Source organism: Drosophila eugracilis, unplaced genomic scaffold (assembly GCF_018153835.1).
Source record: "Drosophila eugracilis isolate 14026-0451.02 unplaced genomic scaffold, ASM1815383v1 contig_47, whole genome shotgun sequence".
Lineage (NCBI taxonomy): Eukaryota > Metazoa > Arthropoda > Insecta > Diptera > Drosophilidae > Drosophila > Drosophila eugracilis.
The window spans coordinates 2,164,907-2,184,130 of record NW_024573338.1 but is presented as its reverse complement, the minus strand read 5'-3'; the positions used below and the strand labels follow the sequence as shown (position 1 = coordinate 2,184,130).

General features: G+C 40.7%; 1 protein-coding gene across 1 annotated transcript in view; it reads left to right on the top strand.

Moving 5' to 3' along the window:
* LOC108109575 (muscarinic acetylcholine receptor gar-2) overlaps window positions 1-19,224 on the top strand; it is a 29,142-nt gene that overhangs the window by 573 nt on the left and 9,345 nt on the right. The gene's annotated exons all lie outside the window — the stretch shown is intronic.

Below are 19,224 nucleotides of genomic sequence, written 5' to 3'. Positions count from 1 at the left end.
CATTCAGTTGACAGCAGACACTCCGACGCACACCTGCCGAGATTGCGCCATCAATCTTGGCTATCAATTAGATCAATCATACGCCTCGTGCGCCCTACAGCCATGTGAAGTGCCTTATCGATTGGGAGTATGTGGAATATTGATTGGCAAAAATAAACACTCACCTGCCTACCCAGACAGTTGGTCCGCGTGGTGGCAAATACACACAATGGGCTAAAAATAATTGCCAACCACCAGCGACCAGCTGACTGGCGGTTCAGTAGAACAAAAAAAAATCATGTGAACCCCTTTCCAATCGGTGTTTAAGCCTCGAGATTAGGCCCTGCAAACGAACTGGAAAATAATTCTGTACTGACGGAAACTAAACCCACTTACAGATCAAGGTTATTCAGCAAAAGACGAATTTCCAATGAAATTTGGTCGCCTGACTTGCCAATCATTATTTAATCCTATATACGATACATTTCTAGGAAATATTGGCCTACATTCTTGGGGGTTCTTCACCTTTTTACCAACTGGAAAGGCTTCCTTCCGGTTTAATTATTTAAACGGCAATCATTTCACAATTGCTTTGTGTATAAAAATAGGCTGAAAAAAGGAGACTTTCTTATGCTCCATTATGCAATCAACGCATTATTGGAGAATTGCTAAATTTAAGTGGTATGTGATGGGTGTAATCAATGGATAAGCCTTCGGTTGGTCTTAGAATTTAACATTAGGTCTTCATACCAGAAGTCAATTTATGAAGTTTCCTTAAAAAGATATGTTAAAAAAAGAAATCGAAAGTTTCTAATTTTACCTGAAAGAAATACAAAAGAAATCGATTTCCTTTCAAAAACCATTCTCATATATTATAATGACAGTGATTTGGATTTATCTTGTTCTAAAGAATGGTCGTTGGTGTGAGTTATTAAGATATAGCTCGGAATATTGAATTTAAAATAAATTTTTACACCCAAGCAAATATTGTCAACCACCCCGATTTTTCTCCTTATAAAGTTGTTGTTTCACTTTAAAAACCCTTTAATATGTACTCCAAAAAGTACCACTTACCCCTCAAACTAAAATATTGAAAATGCAAAGGCACCTACCTATATTTGCTATTTGATATGCTCTCATTCTGATTTCTTAATGCTTTCATAAAAAATTAAGCCACTCGATAAAAAACCATCGCTAAGTCACACAAGGACCCGCTAAACAAAAAAAGAAAATTCCAATGAATTTTTTCAATATGTGGTGTGGAAAATGTTACCCTAAAGTCGAACTAAAAACTTTTCACCAACTATCGGAGAAGCAGGAAGCTGGGAGGGGAACCAGCCCCCTTTCCACCTGTGGTCCTTCCTGCAGCAGCCAATGAGATCCGCTCTCCTCCCCTGACTTCCACTTCCGATTTGGCCACTCGATGTCCAGCTGTGTCCACGCTTAAGCCAAGTTAGTAAGGCTGGGCTGTGTGGCGGACATGTGCCTGACACTCGTCAATGTCAGCTGGATATGGGATGGCATCGGCATCGGCATTGGATGGAGGTGGCTATGGTTGCCATAACGCCCCCCTCCCCCTTATCCAACTAAGCCAACGATGAAATCAAAAGCAAAAATCAAGACGCAACTGAAACTGATTGCTGGTGGCATGGCTGGAATTTGCTTTAAAGGCATGCCGAGCGGGAAAATAAAGAGCGGAAGAGAGGAAAATCAATGTCCCCTCCGGCGGCGACGGCATTTTGTAGGCGGCATTTAATGGGCGGTGGGCGTGTCAGTTGCCCCACCCCCATTCCCACACACATACACTTAAATTACAACTTCACACACTTGTAACGAATAATAAAAGCGCAGAAAAAAAGGAGGAGAGTGCAAAAGGAAAAATCAAATAGCGATGAGGCCAAGTCCCCCTAACATTTTCCTTTTAGCGGGCGGACCTCGTCATCGCCATCGTCATTATTTCGGGAACAACATTTGGACACAGGAAAAAATTGTATACGTTTCGGTTAATGATATATAATGAAAAGGGGGAAGTGGATAAATATATATTTATTTTTTAATATAACAACTCTTTAGTTCCTTTCTTTATTAACAAAAACAAAAAAGATTTCCTTACTATCTCAGCGTTAAGCTTAAGCTAGAAAAAAAAACAAATAAAACTAACAATGTTGAAAAGTTTAAAAGTAATTTTGTTAACAAAGTAACTATTGCAATGCTAACAAACATAAAAGTTATTATCCTTTGACATCGAAACAATAATTTTTCTCCTTGCAGCATTACGCTTAAGGAAATTTCACTGTTCTCTGTGTGTTTTTTTCTGTTTCCGTTTATTTTTTGTGTTTTCTTTCTTTTTTTTGCTTTTTGTTTCTGGGCAGCGCCTACATTTCTGTGTTAGCAGCGGGACGGCGAAGCTTTACAGTCCCCAGCGGCCTGATTAAATTCTTGTCCACCCCCCGCGCCGCCGGACCGCCAACCAACCGCTGAGCCCGGGAAATACTCTCACTCACCCAGACAGGACACAAAGCTCAGGACTCGCAGCGGCCAGGATAAGGCGCTGCATGCGTTTAGTGAGACGCGCAAATGATGAAATAAATGAAACTAATCCAAGAGAAAGCCCAAATGGCAAAATATTTACATTGCCAACCGCACTTGGCCACAGCACAGTGGTTTAGATTGCAGTGAAAATGGTACAAAAATTTGTTTAAAAATAATTTTAATTTCTCAAAAATTGTGCATCGAAAATAAGAGTAGATGTTTACTGAAAAGTACGAGTATCTAAAAAAATGTTATACATTTTGAATTAATTGAAAAGATGAATCTAGAATTTCTATCTCCTAAAATGAATATTTGAACTATATATTGAAGTTTTAATCATCAATAAGTATAGTATCTAAAGTACTTAGTATCCTTTCGTATTACCAAAAAAAAACCCATTTAATCTCTTCAACCAATGTGCCAAATTTTTCTCAGAAGTCCTTGCTGGTCTTTCCCCATTTTTTTATCCAGCCACCCGACGGTGTGATAAACATCTTTGCCAAGTAAGCAACAATTTTTATGCCCCAAATTGGGTTCCTTTCGGCCCTGTTCTTCTTACTTCTCTCGATGGCCAGGAGCTGGATGGCTAGCGGTTGTGGTGTCGATTTTGGTGGTGGTGGCTGTGGTGTTGCTACTGCCACTGCTACTGCGATGGTTGATTGGATGACGAGGCGGCTGAGCGCGTGCAGGCAAATATTTTTAATGATTTTGTGTGTTGGCCAGGGAAAAGGCTTCATTTCGCTTCGGTTCAGTTTGGTTCGATCTGGGGGCGTTCATTTCTCAGCTATGTGTCTGGGTTTCGTTTTACGCCCCAGTTAGTGCAAAACTAATTATACTTAGGACGTAGGACGACGGTGAAAGATGGCTTACTTACCAAGGTCAATCATTTTTAGCTCGTCCTCGGGTCGTTCCTTTTTAATATTAACAATAATCTTGAAGCTATTTTTATATTTTAAGAAGAGGGAAATAAGAGCAAGGTAAAGAGGTTCCACAAACTGAACGACTTCAAGATGTATTTTAGAAGTCAAAAATAAAATTTGCCTTAAAAATGCCAATAAGAGCTATAAATAATGATCTGCTTATATATTATTATCCTTTTTGTACTAAACTCGTACTTTAAATTACTCTGTTTTCTATGCATAAACTATTAAATGTTATTAAAATTTGTCTTTGTTTAGTCAATTGCAAATGTTTATTTGATGAGTGAGTTCGAAATATAACAAAAATGTTTCAGCTAATTACCTAATTTAGCATCTGCCAACACGCTTCTACTGCCCATTTGATGAGTGAGGAGCTGGCAACTGGATGTTGAACATATTTAATACCTGTACGACAGGGTTTTCACCTGTGAATTCTTATCACGTGCGCTCACATGTGACTGAGCTCTCCAGTCTGTTATCTGTCAATGTTTGTTGCTCTCTTGCTTCTGTTTCATTTGAAGTTTCTGTTTCAGTTGTTATTGCTTTCTTTCTTTTTTTGGTAGCTGCTAATGCAAAATTATGGGCTTCAGCTGAAACACGCTCTTGCGTTTCCGTTTCCGTCGGAGCTGTTGGTAATTCACATGAATGTTTTTGGTCTTGGTCCTTGACTGAAACTGGGCGTAACTCTTTCTGACGCCCCACATTTCAGTCTGAAGACTGAAAGTGGACGGATGGATGGAAGGATGAATGGTTGGAGGGATGGTTGGAAGGATGGTTGGATGGATGGATTTGTTCGCGCACGCATAGTGCTGTTTAAGGATTTTGTTGTCGGATGGGCATTTCGGATAACGCCCCTAGTGCCACGCCCCCTTCACACTAATGGAGTCTGCTTGACGGAGAAGCTAATCAGAATGTGTGTTTCTTGAAATGCTTGACGGGCTTGGAGAGACTTAGAATTATCGAAGCTTCTGACTTCTAATTAAAGATTGCTTAAAGGAATCATTGAAAATATATATTTGACTTGAAAAGAAGTTAAAAGAAGTGTAATTTTCCTCACATTTTTATCATCCTAAATCCCCTTTTGATATTTAGAAAACCCATCCTCCAGCCACAAAGCAAAGTTAAGCTAAATAAGTCCTCGTGCCCTATGGTCAGCAAGAGGAACCGCATTCAGGGACCTTGGAGTTCATGCTCCAAAATAACCAACACTTGGCCAGCCAATTAGGCCAACTCAAGTGGTCAGTTCATGTGGACTCTATGCCAGTTCTCATCCTTTTTATTCTCTTTCTCTCTCTCCTTAACCCTCTTAAGCCGGAGCAACAGCTGCGGCCTACTACTATGAGTTTATACACCCTCAGCCCACTTGTAAACCCTTTTCGCAGGCAATTAAAAAACAGTTTTCTCTTGTTTTTACCCCTTTCATACACACAGTTGCCTAGCAATTGAGCAGAAAGGGTAAGCATAACTTATTAATTAAGAAAATTACGGGAATTCCAATGCAAATGCAGCTATAATTAAATTTGCGAAAGGCAAAATGTTTAGGCAAGCAAATTAAATTCCCAGCTAATTGTTAATGAAAATCCAATAAAGCAAGGCACTCAATGGGAATGCAATGGAGACTGAGAGAGAGTTTACGACTTCGGACAATGCAGGCTTTTTAATTTGCTTATTAAATCCACCGACACACGCACCACACTGTACTGCTGACAGTTTCAATTCACAAATTACAACCTCAAAGCCCAATTACCAACACGCGTCCAACTCCAAACCATCACATATATATATATTTTGTATATATATATAAATGCGGAGGAAACCCAACTGGGAGACAACAACGAAATCCAATTTGGGGTCTTGCTCCTACCGCCAGGTCCATATATTCCCAGTTTCCAGCCGCAGAAACCCAAAGCACGCCTCAAAACCTGTTACAATGCCGCAACTCAAGCGCAGACGGAGGAGCTGAGACGCAAGGCGAGGACGAGGACGTGGACGATTCTGCCACTGAGGTTGCAAAAGGGGGCAGCAACCACAAAACTGCCCTTGACTATGTCCAAGGTCCCGTGTCCTGTGTCCTGTGTCCCGTGTCCCAAGCTCCATGTCCTGTGGCTGGCCGGCGGACAAGGGCAAGCCGATTATCTTTTCATGCAACATTTGTAAATCTAAAAAGTTAAATGACACTAATCTAAATTCCACAACAACCACAACGACAACGACTTATGCCCCGAAAAATGTTTCGACGAGTCATGTACGAGTATATGTAGGGCCCAGGACGAGCCCTCCAAATATTGCAGCCTAAGCGCAATATCCTTGTGTTTGTGTATATTTGGGAGCTGCAAACATTAATCTGGTATCTTATGATGTTGTCCTTTTGAGCCAGACATTGAACAGAGCTCCTCGACTTTGGCACTCAATTGGATGAAATTTGCATAAAAGGATTCAAATCAATTTGCATTTCTCCGAGAAAAGAATTGATCGGTTATGGGATATTAGTTGAAGGATTTAACTTTAAAATTATGAAAATATATTAACTGATATTTAAAGTTATAAAGTTGTGTTATATCTTTATGTAAATATAATAATATTTAAAAGGAATACTTACCACCCTGTCGTATGAGCAATAATTATTTACTATCTCAAATATTACTCATACGACAGGGAGGCAAATGAAAGCTAAGATTTAAATTGAAATCAAACCAATATAATGGGATTTTTATTATACGTTTTATCACTTTTACCAAAGAACGGTCATTTAGCATATATTTTTTAAGCTCATCTAATTTATTTAAGAGCATTTCCGAATCGTTTTGATCCATTTTAAACGTGTTACTTGCTTAGCATTTTGCGTGTTTTTCGTTTTTAAAAACATTTTCCCATTGTGGCTGCTGCTCCTGTTGTTGCTCCTGCTTTGGGTCACACACACAGGCTCACACACGCATAAATATATAAAGCCGAGTTTATCTCAAGAATGTAGATTGCCTGTAAAATATTTAATTACACTCTGCGGCACGACCACAGACAGCCAGCACGTATACGCCATGTGCGACACTAAATGAGTGTATGTGTGTGTGTGTGTGCGAGAGTAGCCCTTTTAGCAGCCTTCTATGTAGGTGTGTGTAGGAGTGTGTCCAAGTGTGAGTGTATGTGTGGAAACATGGCAATTGCCAAGTGCTGACGTTGAGTGCGCTACACACGAGTGACACTTGTATACATCTCTGCAAGTGTTGATGTGTCTATGCTAGCGCTTATATATATATATGTATATGTGTATATTCTGTGAATGTGTGTGTGGTTGTTTGTGGCCTTTGCTCAGTTTTCTGTGTTATTTATTTGGCCCACAGATGGCGCCGTGCCTGTCAAATAGTTGAGCTCTTCCTGAATTTTTAATCAACTTCTTTGCCACTTTTTGCATATGAAATAGGTTCAATCCGGGCTGCCACACCACCTCGTCCTCTTATTGCTCACTTTTCCTTGTTATTTTCATGTCTCGGCCATTTCCCTTTTGGCCTAGTCATTCATTAGTGGCTGGGCCACGTAAAGTGGCAAAATGCTAATTATGTTTATTGAGCAACGCGCGAACGCAAATAATTCTAAAGAGGCTTTTCAAAAACCAGAAAAATTATATAAATATTTACACTGTGGAAAAACAATTTGAGAATATAGTTATTAGAAGCTTAAAAATATTGAAAATTTATAAAGAAAGATGTGAACAGATTGAGATTTAAGTCAATTTAAAGCAAGTATTACTAAAAAATAATAATAATAATTTGTTGAAACTGTTATTGAAAAATTCTAACCAATTGACCTCCGATTTTCTTGAAACTTTTTTGCCTGCGTAGATATTTGTATGTTTACGTTGTATATATTTATATTTGCGTTTGTTTCCTGGCAATTCCCTTCACAAAGGACCCCAGGACCGAACACACCTAGGGGAGACAACAGCAGGACAACAGCAATAACAACAGCAACACCAAATCGGCTTTGACCTTTAATGAGCAGGCGAATGCGGACGCGGACACGGACGCGTGTCGCTGGCCGCATAAAAGTTTTGCATTTGATTTGCGCCAAGGTCGTTTTATAAATAAGCCACCAACCGCAACCCTCGAACCCTCAAAGCCACCCATTTACCCATCGGCAGACATCCTGTCGATCAGAGCATGTCAGTTTAGCTCAACGCAGTTCGGTTTGGCTCGGTTTGGTCGCCCACTTGGCCAGCCGAAATGGCCCTAACCTTGAGCACACCCAGCAGTTGGACCTGCACTGCCTCATCCCCGATCCCCTGTTTTCATCCCACAGTCCATAGCCACGGATATCCTTGGGTGTGCCCGGTGGCGTGCCTTGAGGTGCTAAATGTAAACCCAAACAGCTGGAGCTGGGTACACTTAGACAAAATTGAGAAGACAGAAGTTACCTTTTATCAAAACAAATTAGTATTTTGATTATTATTATTACTTCTGTGAAGTTTTGTGAAATAAATTAAAGTTTTAAAGATATTTTTAAGCTGAAAATAACTTTAAAAATATTTGATATTTCATGTATTTTTGTTATTCTCAACCCCTTTTCCCAGTGCACCTCCATCAAATCCTGAGAAAGCCCATAATTAAAAGCGACATTTGTTTTTGGCTTTTGCGGCCTTAGAAAGCTGTTGCGATTACCAAACTTAAATGGGTCGCCTTGTATATATAGGCACCTATAAAAAAATAGCAACCTGGGGCCGCATTCGATGTGTCTAATTAATGATTAGCCGCGGCTTAATTAGAATGCCAGCGATTGCGGCTGACAACTGAGCGATGCTGGTACCGGCTGATGAGTTGGCAAGTCGAGCTTGAAATTGCCTGTGGCTGCCTCAGATGAGATGAGGGCGAGATTAATTTAACAAGTACAGGCAATTTCACTTTGCAAATTGCATTTTATTTCTAGAGCGGTGCCACGTGGCGGATGAGTTATATGGCCAGCTAATTGCATGCCTCACTCAAGCCTCAGTAAGTGAGTGACGCGCCGTGTAATTAGTGCTTTAGCTCAGGTGTATTTTTTTTCTCTTTGCTTTCAGTTGCAACTGGCCAGTGAGGCACTTGAACACTTTTGAACATTCGCCCAGCTAAAAGGGCTTTTGTTATCTGCCTCTCACTATCTCACCTGGCTGCACCTGCTCGCAATGACCTCAGCCAAATATTTACTGCCCTTTCAAGAGGTATATTTAGATTTCGGGACAAAGAAAAGCCCATTAAGTCGCTATATAAGCAGGCGGCTTCGGGGCAGAGGAAACATTAAGCGAAAATAGATATTCATTGCGGGACAAAGAGAGATTTCTAGAAAAATAATAAAATGAGAATTTTTTCTACAGAAAAACAGAATCATGATCTGATTCTAGACCTTAAATATTAAAGTTATTTATATTTTTTTATATAAAACATCCCTTTAGGGTATTTAATATCTCTCCTTTGTTATAAGTTTGTTATTTCTAGTTCTTAGCTTGCGTGCTGCAAACAATTTTCATGTTGGCCAGACAAACAATAACGGCTGGAATTGATTATAGACTCTTCATAATTTATGCTTATTAAAGCCCTTTATGCCAATCAACGCCACGCCTCTTCCTATCCATCCGATGTTGTTTCCGATTGATAATTTTAATTAAATTTTATATGTGATTCGTTTCGTCGGCTAAAGTTAATGAGAAAATTAACGAAAAAAAACTGGATGGAAAAGGAAAATCTATCCGACAAAGGCAAATGAACTGAGTGTTAAACTGTGGCCAAAGCTGCGGCTTGGTTTTCGGTCTGTCATCCTGCTAATTAAGTGGCAAAGCAACTGGGAGTGTCCTTCAACCGCAACGTCAACAGCATACCAATAATTTATTAATTCAATACTCCATTTTGGGCACATCGAGTGTGCAACGTCTGTCTGTGGCAGCCAGGCAGTCAGGCAGGCTATGCCCAAATGGCTGTAAATCGAGAAATTGAAATGCAATTAAATGCACATTCGGATGCGGTCATACGCACTGTTGCCCCGAAGAGGAAATCCGAGTTGATGTAACATTTAAATGGAAATGAATCCAAGTGCCTGGGCAAAGGCATTAAGTCAGTCGTGCATGATTTCATTCATTCATTCAGCTAGTCAGTGGAGCATCCATTTACCCAGCCAGATTCCCATTGACATCTGTCCGAGTGTGGCTAAGTAAATGGCTTAAGGCCTTCAGTCTTCTGGAATGCAAAACTATGGCTAAAACCGAAAGTGTTGCCTGGCACCGTTGCGGAACGTGTCAATGAGGTTTTTAAGCCCGCTCTCGTCTCGGTCTTAGCCCTTTTGTTATTATTACTTTGGCAACAACTCGACTCGACATGTTGCAGGCTCATCAGCATCGCATGCAAACAGACAAACAAACAAACAGACAAGCGAAACAGACAAAAGGATGCCAGCCAGGATAAGAGCCGTGTGGCATGGCAAGGAAAACACAGGCATTCAAACATCCAAACGGCAAAACAGCAAAACACGGAGCCACGGAGCCACACAGAACGGATTATTTGTTTTCGGCAGCTTTTGTTTGTCTGCTGTAACATCTCTTCCCTTTCCCTCTCTCTCACACTCTTTCTCTCTCCCTTTCTCGCCTGCTTTCATTGCACACATTGCGGTGTGCACAGATGAGGTAGAAATAATAATGGGGAATGGCTTAGATTTTGAAAATGACAACCAAAAACATGCCTCTCAAGAGAGTGTCAAAAAGCATGCTATGAAAAATTCATTTAGAACATCCTTGTCTTTCCCAAATCATAGCATACTTTTAAGCACCTAAAAATAAAATTAAAATAAAATTTAAATTAAAATTCCGTATATATAATCAAGAATAAATCAAGAAAAATCTTTTAAAAGAACGGGATCATTATTTGTAATATATTTTATGCTCCCCCAAAAAGAGAGCACTGCTATTATTGTGACAGCATCTGTATAGACCTGCATGTATCTTTCTTTCTCTTTTTTTTGGTGTATCTGCAGTCAGGTTCTGCCACATCCTGGGACGGTCTGCCATGCTGTGAATACATTCAATGGGGTCCTTTTGTACGGTGCTTTAAGAGCCCGAGCTGGCCAGCAAGAAGTCAAGCGATATTAACTCATTTCATGCGCACAGGCCGTAATAAATATCTGACTGCCTACAGCTGCTGGCCTAGTTCGTTCGGCAATAAATCCTCCAACTGGCCATGTAAATTAACCGCCATCGAAACTTATGAAATGTGTGCGCCATTCGCCATTCGACATTCGGCATAAGCCATAGCCATTACCATCATCATCATAGTAATAATCATCACCCATAGCCGCTTGGCAAATGTCAGGCTTAAATTAGTTGCCTTGTGTTGTGTACGCCTCATCAAAAAAGAAAGAAAGGATGGACCCGATGATGAGGCGTTGGAGTGGTGGACACCGGGCCATCAGGCCACCAAAAACATATCCAATATGAGCATGTTGACCGGCCGAAAAGAGCAGCAACAGCAGGCGTTAAGCCAACAGCAACTGCTGGAACCTGCAGCAAAAACCCAACCCAAACAAACAAAAAAATGTCCAACACATTCGTGAGCGTGTGTGTGTGTATGTGTGTTTTAGCCCAACGACCCCTGAAATGGCCAGTAGGAGGATAAACGTAGGAGGGATATGGTAGCTAACGGGGGGCTTGGAGGTCGAGTGATAATCACAGTCAGGGTCGGTAGCTGCGCACATGTTGACGCCATTTCTGTGTCACCCTGACAATGTTATTAAAAATCCATTCAAAGTCCCCTCATCCCTATTCTATCACACACACGTTGCTATGGTATAGAACAGGAAAAAAAAGTTGGGGGGGAAATCTTCTGTCCCAGCTGTATTGAAATGATTTGCCTTTTGGTCTTGCCAATGCTTTTTCCTACTCCGGGCAGCTAATAATTAAGGGTATGGGACAAAATATCAATCATTTTCCAGCTATTCAAGGCTTTTTGAAAAACAATTAGAGGAGGATGATGAAAAAAGGCCTTTTCCCATAAGCAACAGAGATTCATCAAAGTTTTAAGTGATATACAAAAAGGATTGAATGGGTTATATTACCTAAAGAGCCTTAAAAGATAAAAGAGAAGCCAATTTAGTAGGAAAATATTTTTAAAAATTTTAACAAAAATTAATATGGTAATGCCAAGTCCTTCTCTCAACACCAATCCATTCCAATTAATCAAATTTCTTAATTAGCCAAAACTTGACAGTCTAAGTTTACTTATCCCCTCATAATCTTCGCCAATCCCATTTACAAATTATAATCCCATTCCCGAAAGTCAAACTTCTATTGGTTTATTTTGTAGCTCATCAAAAAAGTCAGTCGACGATTATATAGAATGTTGATGGCGATGGGAAATGTGTTCTCTTCATTTCGATAATGGGCAATAATTAGACGGGCATTAGCATAATATCGATTCTCTGGGTGCGATGATGAAGTGACTCTGACGAGAGGAAATGAAAACATTGCCAGATGGCTTTTAATTTCCTGCCAACCGAATGCGGCCAATAAAACCAAAACTAAAGCCAACTTATTTTGTGTCAATAGAGGCGGCAAGTAAGCCAAAGGCCCAAAGGAAGCAACAAAAAAAAAAAGTAAATAAACTAGAAGCCCCAAAGGGTGTTGAAATACACACAAGACAAGAAATCCTTTTTGGTTTTGTGTGGAACAGGATTTGCTGCGGCCGAGAGGCGATGAACTGATTAAATTGTTGACGGAACCGTTCCTAGGGATTCCCCGCAGGAAACTAATTCCGCCGGCCAACCGAGCAAGTTGCCCCTGAAGCTGCCATTGAACTTTATCGATAAGCATCGGGACAACGGGGAGAATGAAAAAGAAAAGCGGGAAAAGTCAAGGGAAAACTCGGCATTTGCCGGAAGGAGGGAGATCCTTGGCTCCTTGGGCTAAAGGGAAATACATTTTTATGGACAATTTGGTTTTTATGTCAATTTACTGCTGTTTCCCCACTGAAAACACAAGAAAATTCATGGAGTTACCAGAGACCAGACCCAATATCACTTCCATACCCCCCAGATCCCCGATATATATACTCTACTATATATATATATAAATGCGTTTTGCCCCCCACCCTGGAGGACAAGTCGTGCGCACATTAAAATGGGCGTTGAGGGGCGCATCCCGCTGCTGTTTCGTCTGATTGGTTGTATTTGCAGCATTTGACTTCATCTTCGGTCTGGGGGTTATTATGGCCGCCACTGCGACACGATGTGATAATTGCCAACAGCAGTACCAGAACCCAATGTGTACCCAATACCTTCAGTTTGCCTTGGAAAATCCTTGGAGCATCCATTGGGGAGGAACACAACATCTGCCTTTAAGATTTCACCGGGGTTTAAGTTTTACCCGTGGCAGCTGACGACTCTGCTCGGGATTAGCCATTGAGCTGCTCATAAACCAGCGACTAAACTGCGAAAAGCCCTTGTCTAGATACAACTTAAATTGAAAATGTTTATTGGGGTATTTGTAACAGAAGTTTTGTGCTAGCAATAGGTTAATAAAAGTTGCCTTTTAGCTAGGTTAACATAAACTGCTGGGACTGTAAACTGTAGCAATCTGTTTTGGCCAGCAGTTGGTGTGTTCATGACGGGTGATGTGTTAAGTTTGTTAAATTTCATTATATTATTTATTATGTTGAATGTTTTAAATGCTAAATCATTAATCACCCTTTCCTGAATCTTTTTAGAAACATGGGAAAATATGGTCCTTAAAAATCCTTAAAAATTCAAAATAAGTAAACCAAAATTGGATCTTTCTTTGGTTGGTAAATTTCGATATTAACGGTTTCCAGAACCTAATATGCCCTCTCCCCCAAGTAATTACTGGATATTAAAAACTTTTCTTTCTTTATTTAGTGCAATTTCAGTGGACAAGGCTTTTTAGCTCTTCCTCTGCTGCCCCTCTCGTTCCAGATCCTTTCCACTTTTTTCGCTTTGCACTCAGCTTGTTCAGCATCTGTTTTTGATGCTGCACATAAAGCGGCGGAAGAACATTCAACATTTTTACTGTTTACATCTGTGGAGAGTTGCTGCGGCTGATTCTTCTTCATTCTCCCACTTCCTCGGAGCTTCTCTTTTACTCCCATTCAGACTGTCTCTTTCACTCGCTAAGGACTTGATGTTTGCTGGCCATGCTTTTGTGCTTTGGCTTTTTATTAAGGCAGCATTTATAATTCATTTTGCGCTAATTTCGACTATATTGTTGATGGCAATTGTTGTTCGCCTCTCTTTCACCCATTATACATGCCATCTCGCTTGCTCTTAGTTACTTTGTGCAGCATGTGTGTCAGCCATTTCTCATTTTTATGTGTGGCCATGTTGTAAAACCAAATTAATGCGATGTAGTCTCCTCCACAACACAAACAACAACTGACAACAGTGTTGCATGTGGCTCTATCTCACGCTTCATCACCCAATACACCCTATCTCTTTCTACCCCCCCGCTCTATCGCTGTTTCTCCCTTACTCTTCAGTATCTCGTTTGTCTAAGCTGAAATATGACTTCCTGGCAACACGTTTTTACATTTCCGTTTCCGCTGATTTAATGCCACAACTGAAATTATTACCATAAAAGTATTCTATGCTGACAGTGCGATGAGAAAGAGATAGCTGACATATAAATAGAAAGAGAGGGAGAGAGAGAGAGAGAGAGGGAGGGTGCTCTGGCAGCCACTACATATATGGACAATTACGCGCTGCGGTTTATGGTGCCCGCTGGAAATTCTAAATAAATCTTTAACGATGCACTGGGACTGAAAACTGGGGACAGGGATTCACGTGTCAGCCCTCGGAAAGATTCTCCAGTTACCCAGTTTGCCAAAGTACACTTGGAGAAATTGTGGATCATAACTAAGAACTTTTTAAGCAACCAAAAAGAGACCAAAAATGTTGAGAGATATAAAAGAAAGTCCTAAAAATAGTCGTAAAAAAACTATTTCTAATCTAATCACTTTTCCCAGTGTACCTTTCCCCACCCTCTCCTCTCAGCCCTGTCTCTGTTGGTTGTCATGCCGGGGTCCGCGTTTCTGTTGTCTCTCTGTGGCATTTTCCCCATCTATTTGTACGTCTGCTGTTTACTGAAGCGTTTTTGTCACATAATTCGCTGCGGCAAAGGACGGCTGTGCCGCGACAGCCATAAAATGTTGCCACAACACGTAACTTGGCGAATACCGAGCACATTTTTCATAATTTGATACATCCATAATTACGTAATGCGTTGACAGCGTTTTGGCAAAACACAAACAACTCCTGGGATGCTGGGCAAAAAAAAACAATTTATGGCCAACGCTCTTTAAGAAAAATTTAATGTGAATAGATTTTTCCAGGGCATTCATTGTTCGTTCCAAAGTTGACAGCTGTTTCGTGGCTAAAATATTTTTTTAATTAAAAACCATTTTCACTATTTTTTGTATATTTTTGCATTCCTTTTCTTTTCTTTTTGCTTAACTTATGCATTTGTGTGCCAGTCAGAAAATATTGCAATTCAAAGTCAGAAGAATGCGCGGTCACGATGGCATATTCAGCATAAACAAAAACCAACAAAAATCACAAAATAAAGAAGAATTGAAGAATTTCTGATAAGAAAAATACAAAATTCAATTAAAAACAATATAAATTCCTTAGACATATCAATACCGGAAAAATCCATTAACAGTGAAAATTCCACTGAACGAAAAGGGTTATCCTGCAGTCGAGGGCAAGCCATATCGCTGAACACACAATGCTGAAAACATTTCCCCGGGAAAATTGCAGATAGCTTGGCGTGGCTGAAATTGAAAAGTCAAACAAACAGCAAAAAAAAAAACACCGAGAAGTTGAAACCCGAAAAAAAATTGCAGCAATGTAGAGCACAGCAGAAACATGAAAAACAACTTACACAAGAGGATTGGTAGGGGAGGAGGGCCAAAAGAGCTAAGAGGCGGGAGAGTGGGCCAAATATCCTCTGGCTATAAATTGCGCATTAAATATTTATAAACGGATTTAGAATTTGTGCTATTTGCCATGGGGAAATCTTTTAGCAGATTTGCATTAATCCGGGGGCAATTACAGCCACTCGACAGCTGTTCATTGTAAATAATTCAGTTGCAAGCATTACGATTGTAATTAAACCAATTGCATTGCCAATTATCAGGCAATAAACAAATATTGGCCATGTCAAACCAAACAATGAAGCAATTATTAACACAATGACTAAGTTCTAGGCAGATCTGCTGGGATTGGAAAAACGTTGGCGAACTCTGCAAACTGGCCAACACATTTGTCATGACAGCACTTTGGCAATTAACAGCCAGCCAAGGAGCAAGCAGGCAACAGCTGCTGCAAACGATTCAACCAAATGAATGAGTTATGTCTGCCACAGCAGCGGCAGCAGATTGGGTTGCACTTAATTAACAAAAGACAGCAGCAGCAGCAGGACAACTTTCCCAGCCAAGAGATGACCTAAGGTCGCCGGCGAAGGAGGCTGAGAGACAACAGTTAGTAGTTGGCTAATGAAGTTGACAATTAGAAGAAAACTTTTCACAGTCCAGCAAACAAAGTTTTTGCAAAGTGCTGAAGCTTTTTTAAATTCATAAGCCAAGAAATGCTAATTCCTTATACACTTTTACAATTTCTTACTGAAATTATATTAAAAAATGAATGGATATGGAAGAGATGATATTGGTAATGCTCCCAAGTCAGTAATATCATACAAGTTCTTCAATTTTCTTCTAAAATAGCAGCTCATAAATGTTATCTTTCAATTAAAAACCCAACTTCATTTGTTATACAATTTGAATCAGTTAATTTTTCAACTTTATAACTTTTTCGAGTGTATCTTATTACCTCGCGAATTTTCGCCAGAGAAGTAACCAATGTTCCTTGGTCTGGGAAAGCCCTCAGCTGCCTAATTCTGCCACGTAGCTGGGCATTCATAAATCTGTTGCATAAACTTTGCCATGGAAGGCAGCTGAGGGGAGGAAGGCTGGCAAGGGAAAGGATGTCTGGTGGTAAAATCATAGCCAGGCAGCAGTAGCTGGGCCAGCACATTAACATGACCCCATGAAAGATGCATGAGCCGCACAACAATGGAGCAGCATCCAACCAGGCAGTTAGGAGCCACCGGGAGTTGAAGGCTCAGGGAAATCCCCATGCTCGTTTCAACAGCCCCGGCACGTCACAATATTTTATGCGATTATAATAAACTAAACTCTATAAAGTTGTCATATTCAATTCCCGACCCATGCAATGGCATAAATTAGGCTTACTGAATGGCCAAAATGGTAGGGGAAGTGGCTTTGGCTTAGGCCAAACTAAAGCTGCAGTTGCGTGCCATGCAAACACATTCGCATCGATTGATCGATCGCTGCCACAGGAAAATGTCAGCACAATTAGGCTCTGTGAATCAATTTACGCCTCAGCTGTTTGTTGCCATTGGAAAGTGCCCTTTCTATAGGGGGGTGTGACTGTGTGTTGCTCGGAAAACTCGAGGGGGCGTAGAGCTACAGCTACACGCAAAATTGTGCGTTGCCCGTAAGCCTATAAGACCTGTTAATTGAGTGCTTATCGATTAACAGAGAACCAATGCTAATTCCACCAAGCCACAGAGAAATATAAGCCCCGGGCTTATGGCTATCTCAAGCCCACTATTAAAGTCTGTTTAATTAAATGTGAGCTTTAACGATGAACTAAATTAATAATGCAATTTAAAGGAATTTTGTCTAACAGTTAAGTTAAGTTAAGGCAAAGCAAAGATTACTTAAACATAATGAAAAAGTTGAATCTTTTTAACAACGTTCGTGTTAACGAGTTTATAATAAATTAGACAAATTATGTATCTCCATGATTAAAAGGTTGCACGAAGACACCTTTTCCTTTCTCCCGACATGTAATGAAAAGGGTTGCCTAACTTAATTTGAACGCTCTAGCTTTTAATTGTCCTGCCACACAATATATATGCCCTTCAAAGTCTAGGTGGGTTGGTGGTAGAACGACATGAATACTGCTTATAAAGGCATAAAATATGAGCACGTCTCGGTCAGGATGTTGTCCCAGCAGGACATCGCCAGTCTCAGCATAATTAAAGCCGCTGACAAGCCATGAATGACTGTGTTCAGGACAAAGAGGTTACCTCTACGCTCTCTACGTTCTAGGACTGAAAAATGATAAATGGCATTAATAAATTCGACACGGTAATTGTGTATTCCGAAAACGTCTCATAAAAGTCAAATTTCAACTGGCCATGGGCTGCATATTACGCATACGCAGCGTTGGCCAAGAGGTAAAACATTCAATTAGTGCGACAGGCAGCGCTGGTTGGTAGCTACCAGCAGTAGCAGCAGCGGCATCAGGATCCAACAGCATCATCAAAAACGCATCAAGCTCATTAGGGGAATGAAAAAGGGAAAGAGGTTTGAGCTCCCAAGAGGGGGTGCACTGGTAAAAATAAAGCTTAGAAATGTAATTCACAAAAAATATAGTTTGTTAGTCTTTCATTTATGATATTTTGTTTTAAGTTTTGATTATATTTCTAAATTACTTTTTTTTTGTTAAATTACTTTCCACCTTTCGTTCGTCAAGTGTAGATGGAGGCAGTTGCTCTGTCATTTTATGGTTGCTGCGACACGGAAGTGGCTGCGTCCTTTTGCCGCCCTGCTGCCACAGTTGCCACTGCCTTTTGTTTACATTCCGTTTCGTTTTTCGCCTGAAATGAGCTCTAAATGACAAGGCGGGCAGGCGGCAATAGCAGGCAGTACTGGAAGGACTGGCAGGAGCACGGCCAGGACACAGAAGAGCCGACACAAGGACGAAAAATGCGACAAACTGTGCCAGGCAATTTTCAGCTTGAATCGTTTGTGCTCATAGTTCTTGTGTGTGTGTGTTTGCGTGTGTGTGTGTCTGTGTGTGCGTGGGGCAATTTGCTGCAAGTGTCGCCCAAACGCATTTTGCAGTTGTTGCATTAAGCCAGAAGGCGGCAACAGCGATTACGGTATTATCATTGTCATAATCATAAAAACATATTGCAATGACAGTACAGTACACAGAGATGATAGAAACGGAAGGAAGCGCAAATTGAGAAGGGTACTGTGGCGCGTCTGGCACTCACTGTGGTAGTTAAAGTGAAGATTTTTAAAGGTTCTTCTTCTTTTCTTTTAACTTAATTGGATTTAGTAAGTACTAGGAAAGTAATTTATAAGTCACGGTAAACGTTTTCACCTTTCCCCTCGATTTAAACCCTTTTCTGCGCCCCTCACTCTAACCAGCTAAGCGAACAATGTGGCTTGTTTGCCATGCTTAATCGATCAGCGGCTTGAATCTTGAAAATCCATCTGTTCTAAGCCGCAGATTTTACGCTGTGGCACCTTCTTGCTTGCTTGCTAGCTGGCAGCGTCATTTGAGCACTTCAGCATGCTCGTAGCAAGTGTCGCTTACCATTTTGTTATGGTGCCCAGGGGGGGTTTTTTTATGCCTTCGCTATCTGGCTGCCGGATATAAAAGCAACAACAGATTGCATAGCAATAAACGAGGATGTCGACATGTATGAATATATGCCATAGCATCTGTGTGTGTGTGTCTCTGTGTGTGTTTCATGCCACAAAAGACAACGCTAAGTGGCCTGGGGCGCAATTTTTGCCATTGGCGCTCGTTAAATTTGCATGTGCATGCTTTCACGTGAGTGTGTTTTCTCTGTGTGTGTGCATCAGTGTATGTGTGTGCCACACGAGGACGTGTAAGTGTGCCAGCGAGCAAAGTAAACGCGCAACAGTCTCCGAAAACGATTTGCGGTCTTTGG